The sequence below is a fragment of the Hyla sarda genome, chromosome 1, assembly GCF_029499605.1.
Source record: "Hyla sarda isolate aHylSar1 chromosome 1, aHylSar1.hap1, whole genome shotgun sequence".
NCBI lineage: Eukaryota > Metazoa > Chordata > Amphibia > Anura > Hylidae > Hyla > Hyla sarda.
This window is the reverse complement of record NC_079189.1, coordinates 582,336,576-582,352,402: the sequence shown is the minus strand read 5'-3', so window position 1 is coordinate 582,352,402 and position 15,827 is coordinate 582,336,576.

Below are 15,827 nucleotides of genomic sequence, written 5' to 3'. Positions count from 1 at the left end.
CCTACTATTCATTGGCTAGAACCTGTGCAAAACTCACCTGTCCATAAGAACAAAAAAAAAACATCCTTCTTTCTCGAGTTGCCAAAGCTAAAACCATTATGGGGTTTATTTGGATTTCATCTTTTGAGCCAGCTTGTATTATGTTTCCATTGGAAGACCACTCAAAATGAGTTTTCCAAAAACTAAGTTGTTTCATCTTCACAGGAAAGGGAATCACTAGCTGGTCAGTGAGCATCCAATAACTGGGAACCCTACTGAGAGTGGAGGTCCAATGTCTCCAGAGTGAATGAAGAGGCAAAGAACATGCTCTGCTGCCACTAGGGAAATTCCAAACATTTATCAAGAGAGGGGAAGCATTGGCACTGCTACAAACCCCAAAAATATACATTGTGAGGTTAAGCTTAAAGTGCCATCCGCAGAGGCTGTTGTTAGCTAAGTGGTGCTCACATTTAGAGAAGCAGTCCATGTAAAACATACAATGAAGGAGAATGAAAACGGAGCACTTACCTCTCCTACGCTGCAGCCTGACTTGCAAGGACCGGGTCCCGATGACGTAGATGGCTTCAGGATGGCACAGATGAGTGGTTGATGTTCCGAAGCAGGGGAGATAGAAGGACGCCCAGCGTCCTTCTACCTCCCCTGCCTCGGAACATCAACCACTCGTCTGTGCCATCCTGAAGCCATCTACGTTATCGGGACCCGGTCCTTGCAAGTCAGGCTGCAGCATGGGAGAGGTAAGTGCTCTGTTTTCATTCTCCTTCATTGTAACTTCCAAATATTGCTGAGTACTAGTGGCGTGGTCAGGCCACGTGGCTAAATGGACATGTGAGAGCAGAACTCTACCGTTCTTATAGCTACCTGCCAGCCACTCACTTAACTAGACTCTAAAGTGTCTACTTGCAATATATTAGACAGGAGGACGTCAAGCAAAACTTCAGGGCGCCAACTTCTCCAGTATCTCAAGATGGTGTTGATACTTCAACTTCCCACACTCCAGCTCACCAGAGTGGCACATTGAGAATAACCACTCCTCTGGCTATGTCTGAGGTGACTCCATGCATACAGGGGACATTTGCCTAAAAAAACACTCTGTCATTTGAAGTGTCATCCCAAAGGACCTCCCCTGGCTCCCCCCTTGTTTGATATGGCCCCTGTCTTCCCAGATCCAGCTGGCTCTGTACAGGACATAAGAAAATGTAAAATTGTTAAAAAAAAATCTTGTCTAGATCAGTGATGGTCTTTAGAGTTGAGCGAACTTACAGTAAATTTTCTTGTAGTGAACCTTGCTGCTCGGCTGATTACTTTAGTCTATGTAAATTAGTTCAACTTTCCAAGGGCACCAGTTGCCTGGAAAAGGTGGATACCAACCTAGGAGACCTAAGACTGTCATCCCGGACTTTTCCAGGCAACCAGAGTAATCAAAAGCCGAGTTGCAAGGTTTACTACGAGCCAATTTACAATAAATTTGCTCAACTCTAATGGTCTTCTAAAGAAATAAATACAAAATAAAACAATAAATAAATAAATAGTAAAAGAAAATTGTAAAAAAGTAAAAAAGAAAAGTAACAAAAATTTTGAGCTGGAATTTTTCAGCATGTATTTTATCAATAAAATTTATAGTAATAGGTTACAAAATGAATTGTGAAAAAAAGTACAATGGATGTCTTGGCTCTGATGTAGCCTCCGTTGTAGCCATCATTGATGTGTGCAAAAAAAAAAAATTCCACTAGAAATACCCGAAGATGTGGGAAAAAAATAATTACAAATTTGTTGTGGAAAATTATAGCTCCCATATTCCCAGGGCAGAGGTACTGGTAATTGTGAAAGGATAAAGAGGCCGTCAACATAATTATTTTTACAATCTCTTAAACAATTGTAACCTCTGCGGTCACACAAACGCTTCGCCCCGTCTGAAAAATGACCTGTCGAGCCGTATTTTTGTCATGCGTATTTTCATTTTTCTGATTTCGGCCTTGTCAGAAATTTCATTTTAGGGCTTCAATCTAGGCATGGTAATGAATTTTAACGCCAGCCTTGGTGGCCCCTTGACACTGTATTAGCTTTGTCATGCTTGTTGACAGGGTACTGAGCGTCTGGATGTGACTTCTGTCACCATGGTGGCTCCTGTCTGAAGGAGTGGAGAGCGGCCATGCTGTCTGCAACACAATATAACTGCGTGACATATTCTGCAGATGACATTACGTGGAAGGAATATTATTGGCTGTTGTTGTTTTCAAATGGTGCAAAAAAAAAAAAAAAGATGAAGAATTTTAGAAATTATGATTTTTTTTTTAAATTGTATGTTTGATCCTTTTCTCATGCAAATCAGATGACTACGAGCTTGAAAACTAACTAAGAAGGACGGAGGTGTTAGGTAAATCCAACATGTTCCCCTAACCTTGCATGGGACATTTATAATATTGGGGTCTTTTTTGTAGCTAAAAGGACTTTTGGGTCCCATCAGGCACCAGTGGCACAGTGCATCTGCTTATCCTGCAATATTCACATGCTTATTATAAGAATCAAGGGTGTACATACCAAAGGGATAGTCCGTGCGGCTGAGAGGTGTCCTATTCTGGTTGGTCCTATTGGAAAGAAACTGTGCAGATCTCCTCTCTTCAGGGAACTGCATTGTCAGCAAATTAATAAAGGGTGTCCCCACCTCTGTACCGACTGAACCACTAGATGCCAGGGATGTGCACCAAAACAATTTGAATGCTATTGCTATTGATTGCAGCATTTAAAGGGGTATTCCAGCTTTATACATCTTATCCTCTATCCAAAGAATAGGATGTATGATCGCAGATGTGGAGGGTCGTGGTCGTGACGCCACGTCCCCGTCTCGGAGGCAGCGCACGGCACAGAATGCCAGGAGCTGCACCAAGATCGTGGGGGTCCCCAGCTCCAGGACCCCTGAGATCATACATCTTATCCCCTATCCTTTGGATAGGGGATAAGATGTATAAAGCCAGAATACCCCTTTAAATAGTTAAATGGCCGGCATCCAAGTGATCTCTGATGTTAATCATTGCCTGCAGGTGTCGACTACAGATAGCAGTTGGCATTCGCTGGGTATGGTGCAGGCCTGGCTATCCAGCATGTGCCTTACTGCCTCACCCGAACAATACCCTATGGGTCTGCCAAATGTTTCTAAGTTTAGCAATTGGAAATTTTGACAACTCCATAGGGAATGCATGGAGTAGTGGTGTGCAGGTACGGTGCGCTCTGTTCATTCTAATGACAATTATGTCCCCTTTCTCAAGATTGGCGGAGGCCCCAGTGGCCAGACCACCATTGATCAGCCTGCTATACTTTATCCTATGAATGAAATGCTAAGATGGGAAAACTATGGACATAGTGAAGGGGCTGGAATAGGAATGGATATTACATTTTGAGGGGATGGAGCTCATCCTGCCGCCCGCCACCTTATCGGCCAACAGTGGACAGTGCTGCATGACCCCACAAGTGTTGTACAGCAGGTGCCTCTGTTCTCACAGCAGGTGCCCTCTGGGGCTACTAATACAAGTGGACTCATAACATAAGGGCCCAGGGATTATTGACCAATGGTTCATAGAAAGCAAAGATAAATAACAAATAAAAACCTTACCTTACCACAATCAGGACTGTTGGTTAGTATCAACTACAAGGTTTACACACACACACACACACACACACACACATGTACAAGCCCACTCGCCACGTCAAGGCCACCTAGTCAGAGTGGGTCCCTATCCTAACACTGGCATAGCGTGGGGTGGCGACCACTGCCTCCATGACACCAAGCCCACAGGGGGAATGACTCAGTGGCCAGGTAGCCCCACTGCTGCCTGACCAAGCCCCCGACTCCGTGCCACTCCACCCCACAGACAAAGAAACAATGGCTGCCATTTTTGTATATAAATAAAGTACAAATGGCAAAAAGGTCATAGATCAGCTCACCACATCTTCATAAAGCATCAGGCACAGTACATGTAGTCCGGAGGCATAGATGCAAGGAACCGCTGATCCCAGCTGGATGAAAAACACTGATCCCAAATTGTGAAAAATGATAATCCAGCTTATTATCGTTTTTCACAAGTTTTCATATAAATAAAGCCCCTAGCTCTCAATGCCAGCCTTCAGCTGAAAAGCCACTTGAAGTCCAAGATGGAATCCCCCCTGTGCACAGTTTGCATTAATGTACTATAAGTGTTGGTCGAGAGCACGTGTATCATATAACCACAAAATATATTGCAGTCGAATTTTACATTTTGACTTGTTAGAAGCTTTTTACCCATTTAGAGCTAATGGGATTTGAGTTTCATTGATTTCAGACATTCTACAAATGATCACTTACTTAAATAGACCAAATGATGACTCGATGGGATTGTTAAAGACCTCATCTGAAGCTTTCTGCGGAGCACGACTCTCCCTTGGAGAAATGGGAAGGATTGCATTGAAGTATTTTATCCCTCCTTTCACACCCTATTAGTGCTGCTGCACCTAATGTTGGGGTTGTATGGTTCCAGTATGTTCTATTGGCATCTAAATGTAAGGCACGCTGAGATTTATGGTCCCTAATGGTCTGAACAGACTCAACTTCTTGCCCTCTCCCCCATAAGCACTCTTTAGTGTTCCCCAAACTGTAATACTCCATATGCTGCTAAGCTACAACTCCCATCAGGCCCTGACATCCCTCCATCATCTAAACCAGGGGGGTGGAATGTCCGACCGGCAGAATCCTTTGGTATGACCCGCTCATCAGAGCCAGGCCACGTGATTTCAATATTTAAATGGGTACTCCTCCCATAGACATCTTATCCCCTATCCAAAGGAGAACTGCAGCGGCTTATCGGCGTATAACACGCAGGTAGAATTTAGGCTAAAAATTTTTGCCTAAAAAGTGTGTGTTATACGCCGATAAATACGGTATTTATCTATCTAATATCTATCTATCTATATACCTCATATCTATCTCATATCTATCTATCTATCTATATACCTCATATCTATCTCATATCTATCTCATATCTATCTATCTATCTATCTATATATATATATATATATATATCATATCTATCTATCTATCTTTCTATCTCATATCTATCTATCTCATATCCATCTATCTATATATCTATCTATCTCATATCTATCTATCTATCTCATATCTATCTCATATCTATCTATCTATCTCATATCTATCTATCTATCTATCTATATACCTCATATCTATCTCATATCTATCTATCTATCTATCTATCTATCTATCTATCTATCTCATATCTATCTATCTCATATCTATCTATCTCATATCTATCTATCTCATATCTATCTATCTCATACCTATCTATCTATCTCATATCTATCTATCTTTCTATCTATCTATCTATATACCTCATATCTATCTCATATCTATCTATCTATCTATCTCATATCTATCTATCTCATATCCATCTATCTCATATCTATCTATCTATCGATCTCATATCTATCTATCTATCTATCTCTATATCTATCTATCTATCTCATATCTATCTATCTACCTACCTATCTATCTCATATCTATCTATTTATTATCAATCTATCTCATATCTATCTATCTATCTATCTATCTATCTATCTCATATCTATCTATCCATCTGCAGTCCTGTGGAATGACCAAGGTTACATATAAACATTTGATATTGAACAGAGAAGTTAAATTTTTCTGAGGAAATCTTCCAAATGTTCCTTTATCTTCCTTCTGATCCTTCTCACCAGAGCATCAGGTCTTCAGTAGAAAATCAATATCCATAATAAAATGTTGAGTCGCGGGATCATCGTGTGAAGGTGTCAGCACCGGGGATGAGAAGGTGTTGATGCTGGATTTTATTTTCTCTCTGAATATTCTTCTGGCTGTTTCCACCGCGGTCGGGATAATGTCATTAATAGGAGATGTGCGGCGCCGGCCCGTCCCGGGCTCCCCGGATCTCTTTGTGGTTTTTGTTTTCTTTCTGTACAATAACAAGAAATCCATTCAGGCTTTTAATGTTGTATGATATCAGCGAGCTGGATATCGACCGGCTACATGGGGCTGCCTGTGCACAGCCGCTCTAAAGAGGTCTAGGCGGAAATGTTTTCATCTGCTACTCCTGATATTCGTCATGCAGCCGACCACCTTGTGTCTGAGCAGTCCTGGTCTTTCCACCATCATAACAAACGTATCAAATCTATTTGGCGCAAACCATACAACTTTATAGTGTAACTATGAATATTCATCACAGTGCACCCTCAGCTCTGCTACATCTCTATATAGAGAGGATGTCATATGAGGTCAGATAGAAGTCGCTATATGTAAAGCAGTTATCATACTTTAGTATCAATGCCAATTGTGTTACAGACAATCGGTGCAGAGGAAACAGCTTTTATTGTAACATCTGATTTAAAGGGGTTATCCAGGATTTTTATAATATATATATATATATATATATATATATATATATATATATATATATATATATATCAACTGGCTCTAGAAAGTTAAACAGATTTGTAAATTACTTCTAATAAAAAAAATCTTAATCCTTTTAGTACTTATGAGCTGCTGAAGTTGAGTTGTTTTTTTCTGTGTAAATGCTCTCTGATCACACGTGTCTCGGGAACTGTCCAGAGTAGGAGCAAATCCCCATAGAAAACCTATTCTATTCTGTGCAGTTCCCGAGACAAGCAGAGATGTCAGCAGAGAGCACTGTTGTCAGACAGACGAGAATACCTCAACTTTGGCAGCTGATAATTATTGGAAGGATTAAGATTTTTTTAATAGAAGTAATTTACAAATCTGTTTAACTTTCTGGAACCAGCTGATATATAAAAAAATATATATATTTTCCTGGAATACCCCTTTAAGTTGCACAGTATCGATCATCAATTAGATCAATTAATAGTTCGCATTTTCCCTTACGCTAACATATAACTGGATGGGTCATGTGATGTGCTGAGACAAGGAAGTGAAAAAAAAAAAAAAGAGTCAGGGTCTGCGGGTGGGCTTCACTTTATCTGGTTACTTTTTACAATAGAAAATGTTGTGGTTGTATCTAAGTAACTAATAAATAACAATGTATTGTTGCAGACAGTAATAAGTGAACCAAGTGGAAACTGATCAATAACTTTTTAACCCCTTCATGACCAGTTCATTTTAACACAAAATGCTTGTGGGGTTAGATGGGGTGAAGGTCGTGTCGTCACAAGCCCCCGGCTCCGGCTCTAAGCATTTGGAACATTTTATTCCGAGCGCTGAGCTGCAGAGTACCCCTTTGAAACTGAAAAAATATTTAAAAAAATTACTTTCTTTTTTTTTTTATTAAAGGGGGAAATGAGTAACATCAGCAATGTTAAATTGTGAAAAAACATCAGCAATATTAGCAAAGTATAAGTGTGTAAAAATATCAGCAACAGCAGCAATGTATAAGTGTGTAAAAATATCAGCAACAGCAGCAATGTATAAGTGTGTAAAAATATCAGCAACAGCAGCAATGTATAAGTGTGTAAAAATATCAGCAACAGCAGCTATGTATAAGTGTGTAAAAATATCAGCAACAGCAGCTATGTATAAGTGTGTAAAAATATCATCAACAGCAGCAATGTAATATTGTGTAAAAACATCAGCAACATCAGCAACATCAGTGAAGTAAAACTGTGTAATTCTAACATAAGTTTAAAATTATGGGCGTTTTTATACTTATGTTACTGCAGTTTTTTAGTTTGAATTTTACAATGCGTGAACTCAGCCTAATAGTGAGAATGACTCAGTTTTAATACTTGTCATTTAGGCTGCACCTAGAAATATCTGTATATATAGAAGAGAAACTTGCCCTACACACTGATTATATGGCAGGACAGATTTGTAGAGCGCCATGAGGCCGGAAATTAAAGAGCCATAAAGAGCACGTTGCGGTAGTTATGTAGCATATCTTTACTCCTTATAAAGGACATTGCCTTGTGTATTTTATGTTACGAAATTCTTCTTTTATATGAAGTGATTCCCGTGTTCTCCGTTTCCAGTTACAGCGCGGCCCCGATAGTAAATGTAATGAATGGCGTTATTCCTCTATGTACACACTCCAGCTTTATTGCATCTTGTGTTTACAAAAATTGGTTTATTTAAATGTTGTCACGATCATTAATGCGCTGGAGCCTGATATCCTATAGAAAAATAAGTCCGAAAATTATATCAGGAGAGATGAGCAACGCCAGGAGAAGAACACACATGTTTTAGGGTGGAAAGTGACCTTAAAATATCCTATGATGTGTCAGAAGATGTCAGCATTGGCCCTGATAGTCACCGGTTCCTTATTAGAAGGGTGTAGAGCACCTGTATAGTCCCCTCATACAGGGTCTTAGTACTATGGTATTCATGTATGAGGAAAAGTTGCAAATGTGGTCAGCATCATTTATAGGTACAATACCAGGGAGTATTGCCAATATTATGTACCCTTTTGTGTTACATTAGTTGGAATTAAAGGTGTACTCCGGTGGAAAACATTATTATTATTATTTTTTTTTTTCAAATCAACTGGTAGCTGAAAGGTATACAGATTTATAAATTACTTCTATTAAAAAATCTGTATGCTTCAGAGGAAGTTGTGTAGTTCTTTCCAGATTGGCCACAGTACTCTGCTGACTCATCTTTCCATATCAGGAACTGTCCAGCACAGGAGAGGTTTTCTATAGGGATTTGCTACTACTCTGGACAGTTCCTGACATGTACATAGGTGTCAGCGGAGAGCACTGTGGTCAGGCTGAAAATAATAACTCAGCTTCCTCTGTTGCATACAGCAGCTGATAAGTACTGGAAGGATTAAGATTTTTTAATAGAAGTAATTTACAAATCTGTATAACTTTCTGCTAACAGTTGATTTGTAAAAAAATAAAAAAAATAAAAAATATGTATACAGGTATACATAGTGGTACATCCCAGAATACAGGAAGTTGCACTATACATTCTATGGTGAACGTAAAAAAAAATGCAAAAACACTTTTGACCTTCCCTCCATACAGCTTTTCATTAGGCCTGTGCATTGGAAATATCAGAAATGTGGGGTAAAAAAAAAAAAAAAAAAAAAACATTCATTGTCTTTAACCTTTCAATAGACTTTTTAGGATAAGCTGCCTAGTGTTTGTACATAAGTAGCAGCACTATTTATACCCAATGTATAACTTGGCATTTTTCACCAGTTTTTCCTTCTCTCCATCTATAGGTTTCACTTGACTCTGAGCTAGTGTGTGGAGACTAGCTTCTATTATATCTCCCTTTAACTGTACACACACAGAAGAGGAAATCCCGCCCCTTATATTACTAAAGGACATCCTAGGAAGTTTTAGCACAATGGAGGACATTATAGAGCAGTGCTAAGAAGTGTAAGATGTGAATTCATCATTGGGGTGAAATCAAAAATTTCTATCCTAGCAGCTTCTCTGTTTGTTTTTCCTCCTTTACCTTCCTATTCCATAGACTTCCAATGGGCAGGTATAACCTGATACATTAGTGAGCTTATCTGTCTCCGGAGGGATTGCATGAAACATGAGGTTAGGAGTAAGGGGGGAACAGGAAAGGAGCCTGATAAGTGGGGAAAGAGGCACATCAATCTAATAAGATACATTACAAAGTTGCTTATATTCCCTTTTACTATTGATTTATGTACAATTTGTTGAAGTTAGTGACCATTTAAGTTACACCCTGCCTTTATTTTTTATTATTGTTTAGTTTTCTACCTTGATATTGATATTGCTCTGTATTTACAGACTGGCAAGGGGCCTTCCCCAGCAGGCGTGACATCATCTGAAGCCATACAGTGGAGAACGTCCTCCCTCACTCCGCTTTACACAGCCCAGAGCAGTTCAGTGTGAAATGAGCTATGATTGGCTAAGGCTGCACCCCCCCCCCTCCCCTCAGCACTACAGACTGCATTTCCTGATTATGGACTTCTGGCAGGCCAACAGGAGTCCAAAGTCTGTGCAAGAGATGGGGGGAAAATGTGCTCTGGACAAGTAGGGAGACACTTAGTGGCAGCTTTTTTAAACACAAATAAAACATAGAAAACTTCTTTTTTTTTTTTAAACAAAGTACATAAGATTTTTTTTAGTTACCATAAGGAGTGCAATAGCAAAAAATAGTTTTAATAACAGTGCCCATTTAAATCTGCCATCACTGGTGATAATAAAGTCATTGCTTGCTTGTTGGGAATAATTCTTATGCTTTGCCAGGACAGATGTAGTGTTAGCTATGACTTTAGCCTGTGAATACCTATGGTTCATGGATGATTTGTCCAGACAACAGCGCCTCAGATACAATATCCATTCCCCTCCTACTGCAGAGAATGCTAATAGATTTCAGTCTGAACCATCGGAGAGATACAAGCACATCTGTTCTCCTTAAAGGCAAAGGCGCAGTTACATCTTACATACAGTCAGACAGCCAAAGAATATTCTATATTGTAGTCGAAATTAACCAAGGCCGGTTCTAGGGTTCATGCCTGATGGGGATTTATCGTTTTTTTTCTGGGTGATTTTTACTGATATGTCGACATCATTTTTACATGCATATTGGATTCATTGGCATCTGTCAAGAAGATGGGGAAGAAGGAGCAATGCATATAAATGATCAGGGATTGAAGTCTGCATATCAATGTTGGTGCGAATGCATCAAAAGAAATCCCTGACAGGCACAACCAAATGTGTGAAATTTGCAGGGTGAATATTAATGGATGCAATCCATGTAAAATAAATGATGATGATTGATGATGAGGACTGGGGTGACTGTACATGACTAATAATTCATATTTATATTATGTTTTTTTTTATTATGTTTATCAATATTTAGAGAATAATGTAAAATAATAAAACATATAATAATACATATTAATATTATGCTTTTTTAAATTATGTTTATCAATATTAAGAGAATAATATAAAATATTAAAATATATAATAATAACAACAACAATAAGTTATCAATTATTATAGAAACTTATTAACAAATAACAATATTGATAATAATAATAATAATGATAATAATAGTAACAACAAAATGTTAACTATTATTATAGAAACTTATTAATAAGAAATAATAATATTGATAATAATAGTATTTTTGTTATTAATGATAATAGTAATAATAATAATAACAACAACAACTATTATTATTATTATTATTATTATTATTATTATTATTATTATTATTATTATTATTATTATATATTTTCTCTAAATATTATTTTTATTATTTTATTTTATTATTTGTCAGTGCCATTAGTTTTGGTGCCCAATATGCTAATGACTTTTATCTGATCTGTATGGTCAGCTACATACACTATGAAAGAGATGTTGAACAAGAGGACAATTGCCCCCAGGCCTGTGATGCAGCTACCTATTACTTATAGATCTCATCTGAACTTTCTTCTCAGCCCCTTGTTGTGTTAGGGTGCATCCCTACCACGGTTCTTACATATGGGGACCGGATCCAGCTGGGAGATGTGTTAAAACCGGGCACTCCCGTATCCCAGCCGGATCTGGTTTTCACATCTCCCAGCTGGATCCGGTCCACGTATGTAAGAACCGTGGTAGGGATGCACCCTAACACATCAAAGGACTGAGAAGAAAGTTCAGATGAGATCTATAAGTAATAGGTAGCTCCATCACAGGCCTCGGGGCAATTGTCCTCTTGTTCAACATCTCTCTCATAGTGTATGTAGCTGACCATACAGATCAGATAAAAGGGTCTAAACAAAAAAGGGTCTTCAAGTTAACTTTTATGTTAAATGTTAAAAATGTTAATAAGCTAAATGATTAATATTAACAATTGAATCTGTTCATCACAATAACGCTAAAGTGTGAGTGAGGAGTGTGATTTATTATAATGCTATCACACTACAGCTGGGCTGTCTGGTAGAGAAATAAACATATTTCCAACCTCCCGCGGCCATGCTGGGGTTGGTGTGAGCGCTGCTCCTGGTGGCGCAGCCTCTGATTAATGATCTGCCTCTGCGTTTTAAGTTCTGATTAATTAAGGCCTATATATTATATCACACAGCAGAGAGCTAAACCTGGAAATAACACTGCCAAGTAAGTGCTACTACCAGCAGCAGGTGCCTGTGTGTTGTCACCCACTCCCAGGCTGCTAGTTAATGAGAAATATGATGACGGCTGCAGGTTACTGCCATGGTTGCATCACCCTGATTTACCAGCAAGGGGGATAGATCAGGGTTATTTATGTTACAATTTACAAATATCTATCTATATCACATCATCTCTATCTATCTATCTATCTATCTATCTGTCATAAATGGGGGGGGGGGGGAGAAGTGATCCCTAAAGCTGTCCCTAAGACCACTCTCCCTGCCTACTTACCCATCCTTCCTAAATGATGTATCGACAACTTGGTGCCGGTCCCTTCCTGCGCTAAAATGCATGGGCGTACGAGTAAAATATAAAAAACAACTGTACATGTTGGGAAACAAGTCAGAAACATAAAGGAACCAATAAACAGATATTCAATAAAAACAAGAAAGCATATAGCATTCTAACATACAGTTCAGAAACCAGAATGAAGATTATTGGCGGATATCAAAATATGAACAAGGGTAAATTACAGCAGACAAAACCAGGAGATGCAGGGGATGAACAGGTTAACTGAATGTAAGAACACTAAGCAGGTCAGGAAATCAAGAGCATTGTTTATACTGGACTCAGAAAAAGGAACACACTAGACACCCCTCTCCAATCATGGAGGAACAACAATACCAAAGCCAAATAGGCTTCTAGTCAGCGGGTACTCTCCAACGAGTGATCAGGATACTGGCCTTGGAGGAAACAAAAATCCTACATAATCCTAAATAATCCTGGAATAGCACAAGGCTCAGAACAGGATTCTATTCTAGGAAATTCATGATCAAACAAGGTTAAAAATAGGACTGACAAAACGCACAGTTTAAATACAGACTAAGGCAACACAAAGCAAATGCAGAACGAACATGCACAAATACTTAAACCTGACAAATGTACTAAAACAAAAAAGGCTAAAATCTATATATGAAACAGGACAGATAACCATGGTTAAAACTCAGGACATGTGCACAGACAGACATAATGAACAACCTGCCAACATGGACCGGTTTAATAACCAGCCCTGAGTAGCACCTGAAGAGGCCTTATATATCCTGTCAGTGCTGAAGTCAAGAAGGTTAACTCTTCCCATCCCAGGGAGAATTAACACAGAAACTGTTCAGACACAAACCTACTGTCTGAACAGGACCCAAAGCAGAAAATACAAAATACAGATAAACAAAGATTACACTTTCTATCTATCTATCTATCTATCTATCTATCTATCTATCTATGTCCTATCTATTAACCCATCTATTATCTATCTCATATTTATCTTTAAATTTATCTCATATCTATCTCTATCATATCTATCTATCTCATATCTATCTATCGTAATCCGCCCCTAGACATCTAATCCCCTATCCAAAGGATAGAGGATAAGATGTCTGATTGCGTGGGGGTCTGGCCGTTGCACTCCCCATGATCTCCGACTCGCCACCCCAGTAATCTGCTGCACGAAGTGAACTACGAGCAACCACATCCATCATGCCCCCTTTCCATAGACATTAATAGCCGCCTGCAGCCAGATATTGTGGGGGGTTCCCAGCAGCAGGACCTCCAAGATCAGATGTCTTATCCTCAATCCTTTGGATAGGGGATAAGAGATCTAGGGGCAAATTACCCCTTTAATACTCATAGATAGGGGTCAAAGTCCAGGGATAGTGGTGTCAGAGTGGCTACATGAAGACATAAATCCTTACCAAACATACAGGTTCTTCTTAGCTTCTATACCTTCTATTAGAGAGGGAAAATCTATAGTGTCCCAGGCTTGACTACTCCCCCAGTTTGGTGACCCCATCCGAACCATTTCCTCAGGCCATGACCTATGGACAACTTGGGACTCAATTAAAGGAGAATTTTTGTAGTGTTGTCTATTGAGGTAACGACATCTCCACCATCAATGCCACTTTAATGGATGAGAAGGGATTTTAGAGGCAATCATTTGTGAACCTAGGACAATAGGGCACATTGGTGTGCTATAATCATAACTGATATATAGATATAGCAGAGTCTACGTAGTTATTAACTCTTTGTGGTTTCGTTATCAGAGCAGTTTGACCCCGTGCAACAGGATTACATGCTGCAAATATTGTGCATGTCTGTTGATATGACTCTGGATAGACCCCTGACAATGCATACAAAGTGCTTAATAACCACTACATATCCTATAATGCAAAGCAGCTGGAAGTGACAAGCTGTCTACTTGAGTCAATAATCGTAGCTATCGAAGCTTAGAGATGGAAGGAACAGATACTGACTAGAACTGAATCCCAGTATAACCCATAAATGGTGAGCATGGGGACATATATATGTCATGCGGGGAAAGGACTATATCTGCATTTGGTTGGTTTGATGAGGGTTGTAGTCCCTGATATGACACATTGCTTGAATGGTGCAACCCTCTATAGACCCACAATGTCCTTTGCTAGGAAGCTGTTCCCCTTACAGAGGACCCAGGCAAAGAACGACTTCTCTAGTCAACATGTTAGAAAACTTTACTCCTGAGGCAGATCAATAGAATGCAAGTACTCTGTAACATTCCAGAAGTATAATGTGTGGGTTCGGCACTTGTAGTTCCACTTGTACTTGTTTGTACTTGGGAATTTCCCTTGAGGATGAAGACTGACCTATGTGTCCTATTTAAAGGAAATCTGTCATCAGTGTCACCGGCACTAACCTGTCGGTACATACAGGTAGTGCAGGTGACACTGATGACAACAATACTTACCTGGTCCCGTTCCATACTGTGGTTCTCCCGCAATCTTCCCCTGTATATTCCATTCCATGGCTGACTTGGAGCATGGGTGGAGCTTGACAGCACCACTGCTGTTTTCATGCAGTGGGACCCAGCAGAGAACAGCAGCTCATGCTCCAAGTTAGCCCCGGAACGGAAGATACGGCAGAGGATTGCAGGGGAAACCACAGCACGGAACAGGACAAGGTAAGTATCGCTGTCATCAGTGTCACCTGCACTACCTGTCTGTACCAACAGGTTAGTGCAGGTGACACTGATGACAGATTTCCTTTAACTGAGCCATCTAACAAGGATGTTTACGGAGGTGGAACCATGAAAACGCTACAGAACACCCCTCCAATCACTTCTATGAGTGGAGGGGGATAAAAACATTCAAATGAGCAGAGAAATACTATTCATGATGTGTTTCAAGTCACATAGTTACATAGTTAGTACGGTCGAAAAAAGACATATGTCCATCAAGTTCAACCAGGGAATTAAGGGGTAGGGTGGCGCGATATTGGGAAAGGGATGGGATTTTTTATTTCTTCATAAGCATTAATGTTATTTTGTTCCAGGAATGTATCTAATCCTGTTTTAAAGCTGTTAATTTTTCCTGCTGTGACCAGTTCCTGAGGTAGACTGTTCCATAAGTTCACAGTTCTCATGGTAAAGAAGGCTTGTCGCCCCTTGAGACTAAACTTTTTCTTCTCCAGACGGAGGGCGTGCCCCCTCGTCCTTTGGGGGGGTTTAACCTGGAATAGTTTTTCTCCATATTTTTTGTATGGGCCATTAATATACTTATATACGTTTATCATATCCCCCCTTAAACGTCTCTTCTCAAGACTAAACAATTGTAACTCCTTTAATCGCTCCTCATAGCTAAGATGTTCCATGCCCCATATTAGTTTAGTCGCACGTCTCTGCACCCTTTCCAGCTCCACAGTGTCCCTTTTATGAACAGGCGACCAAA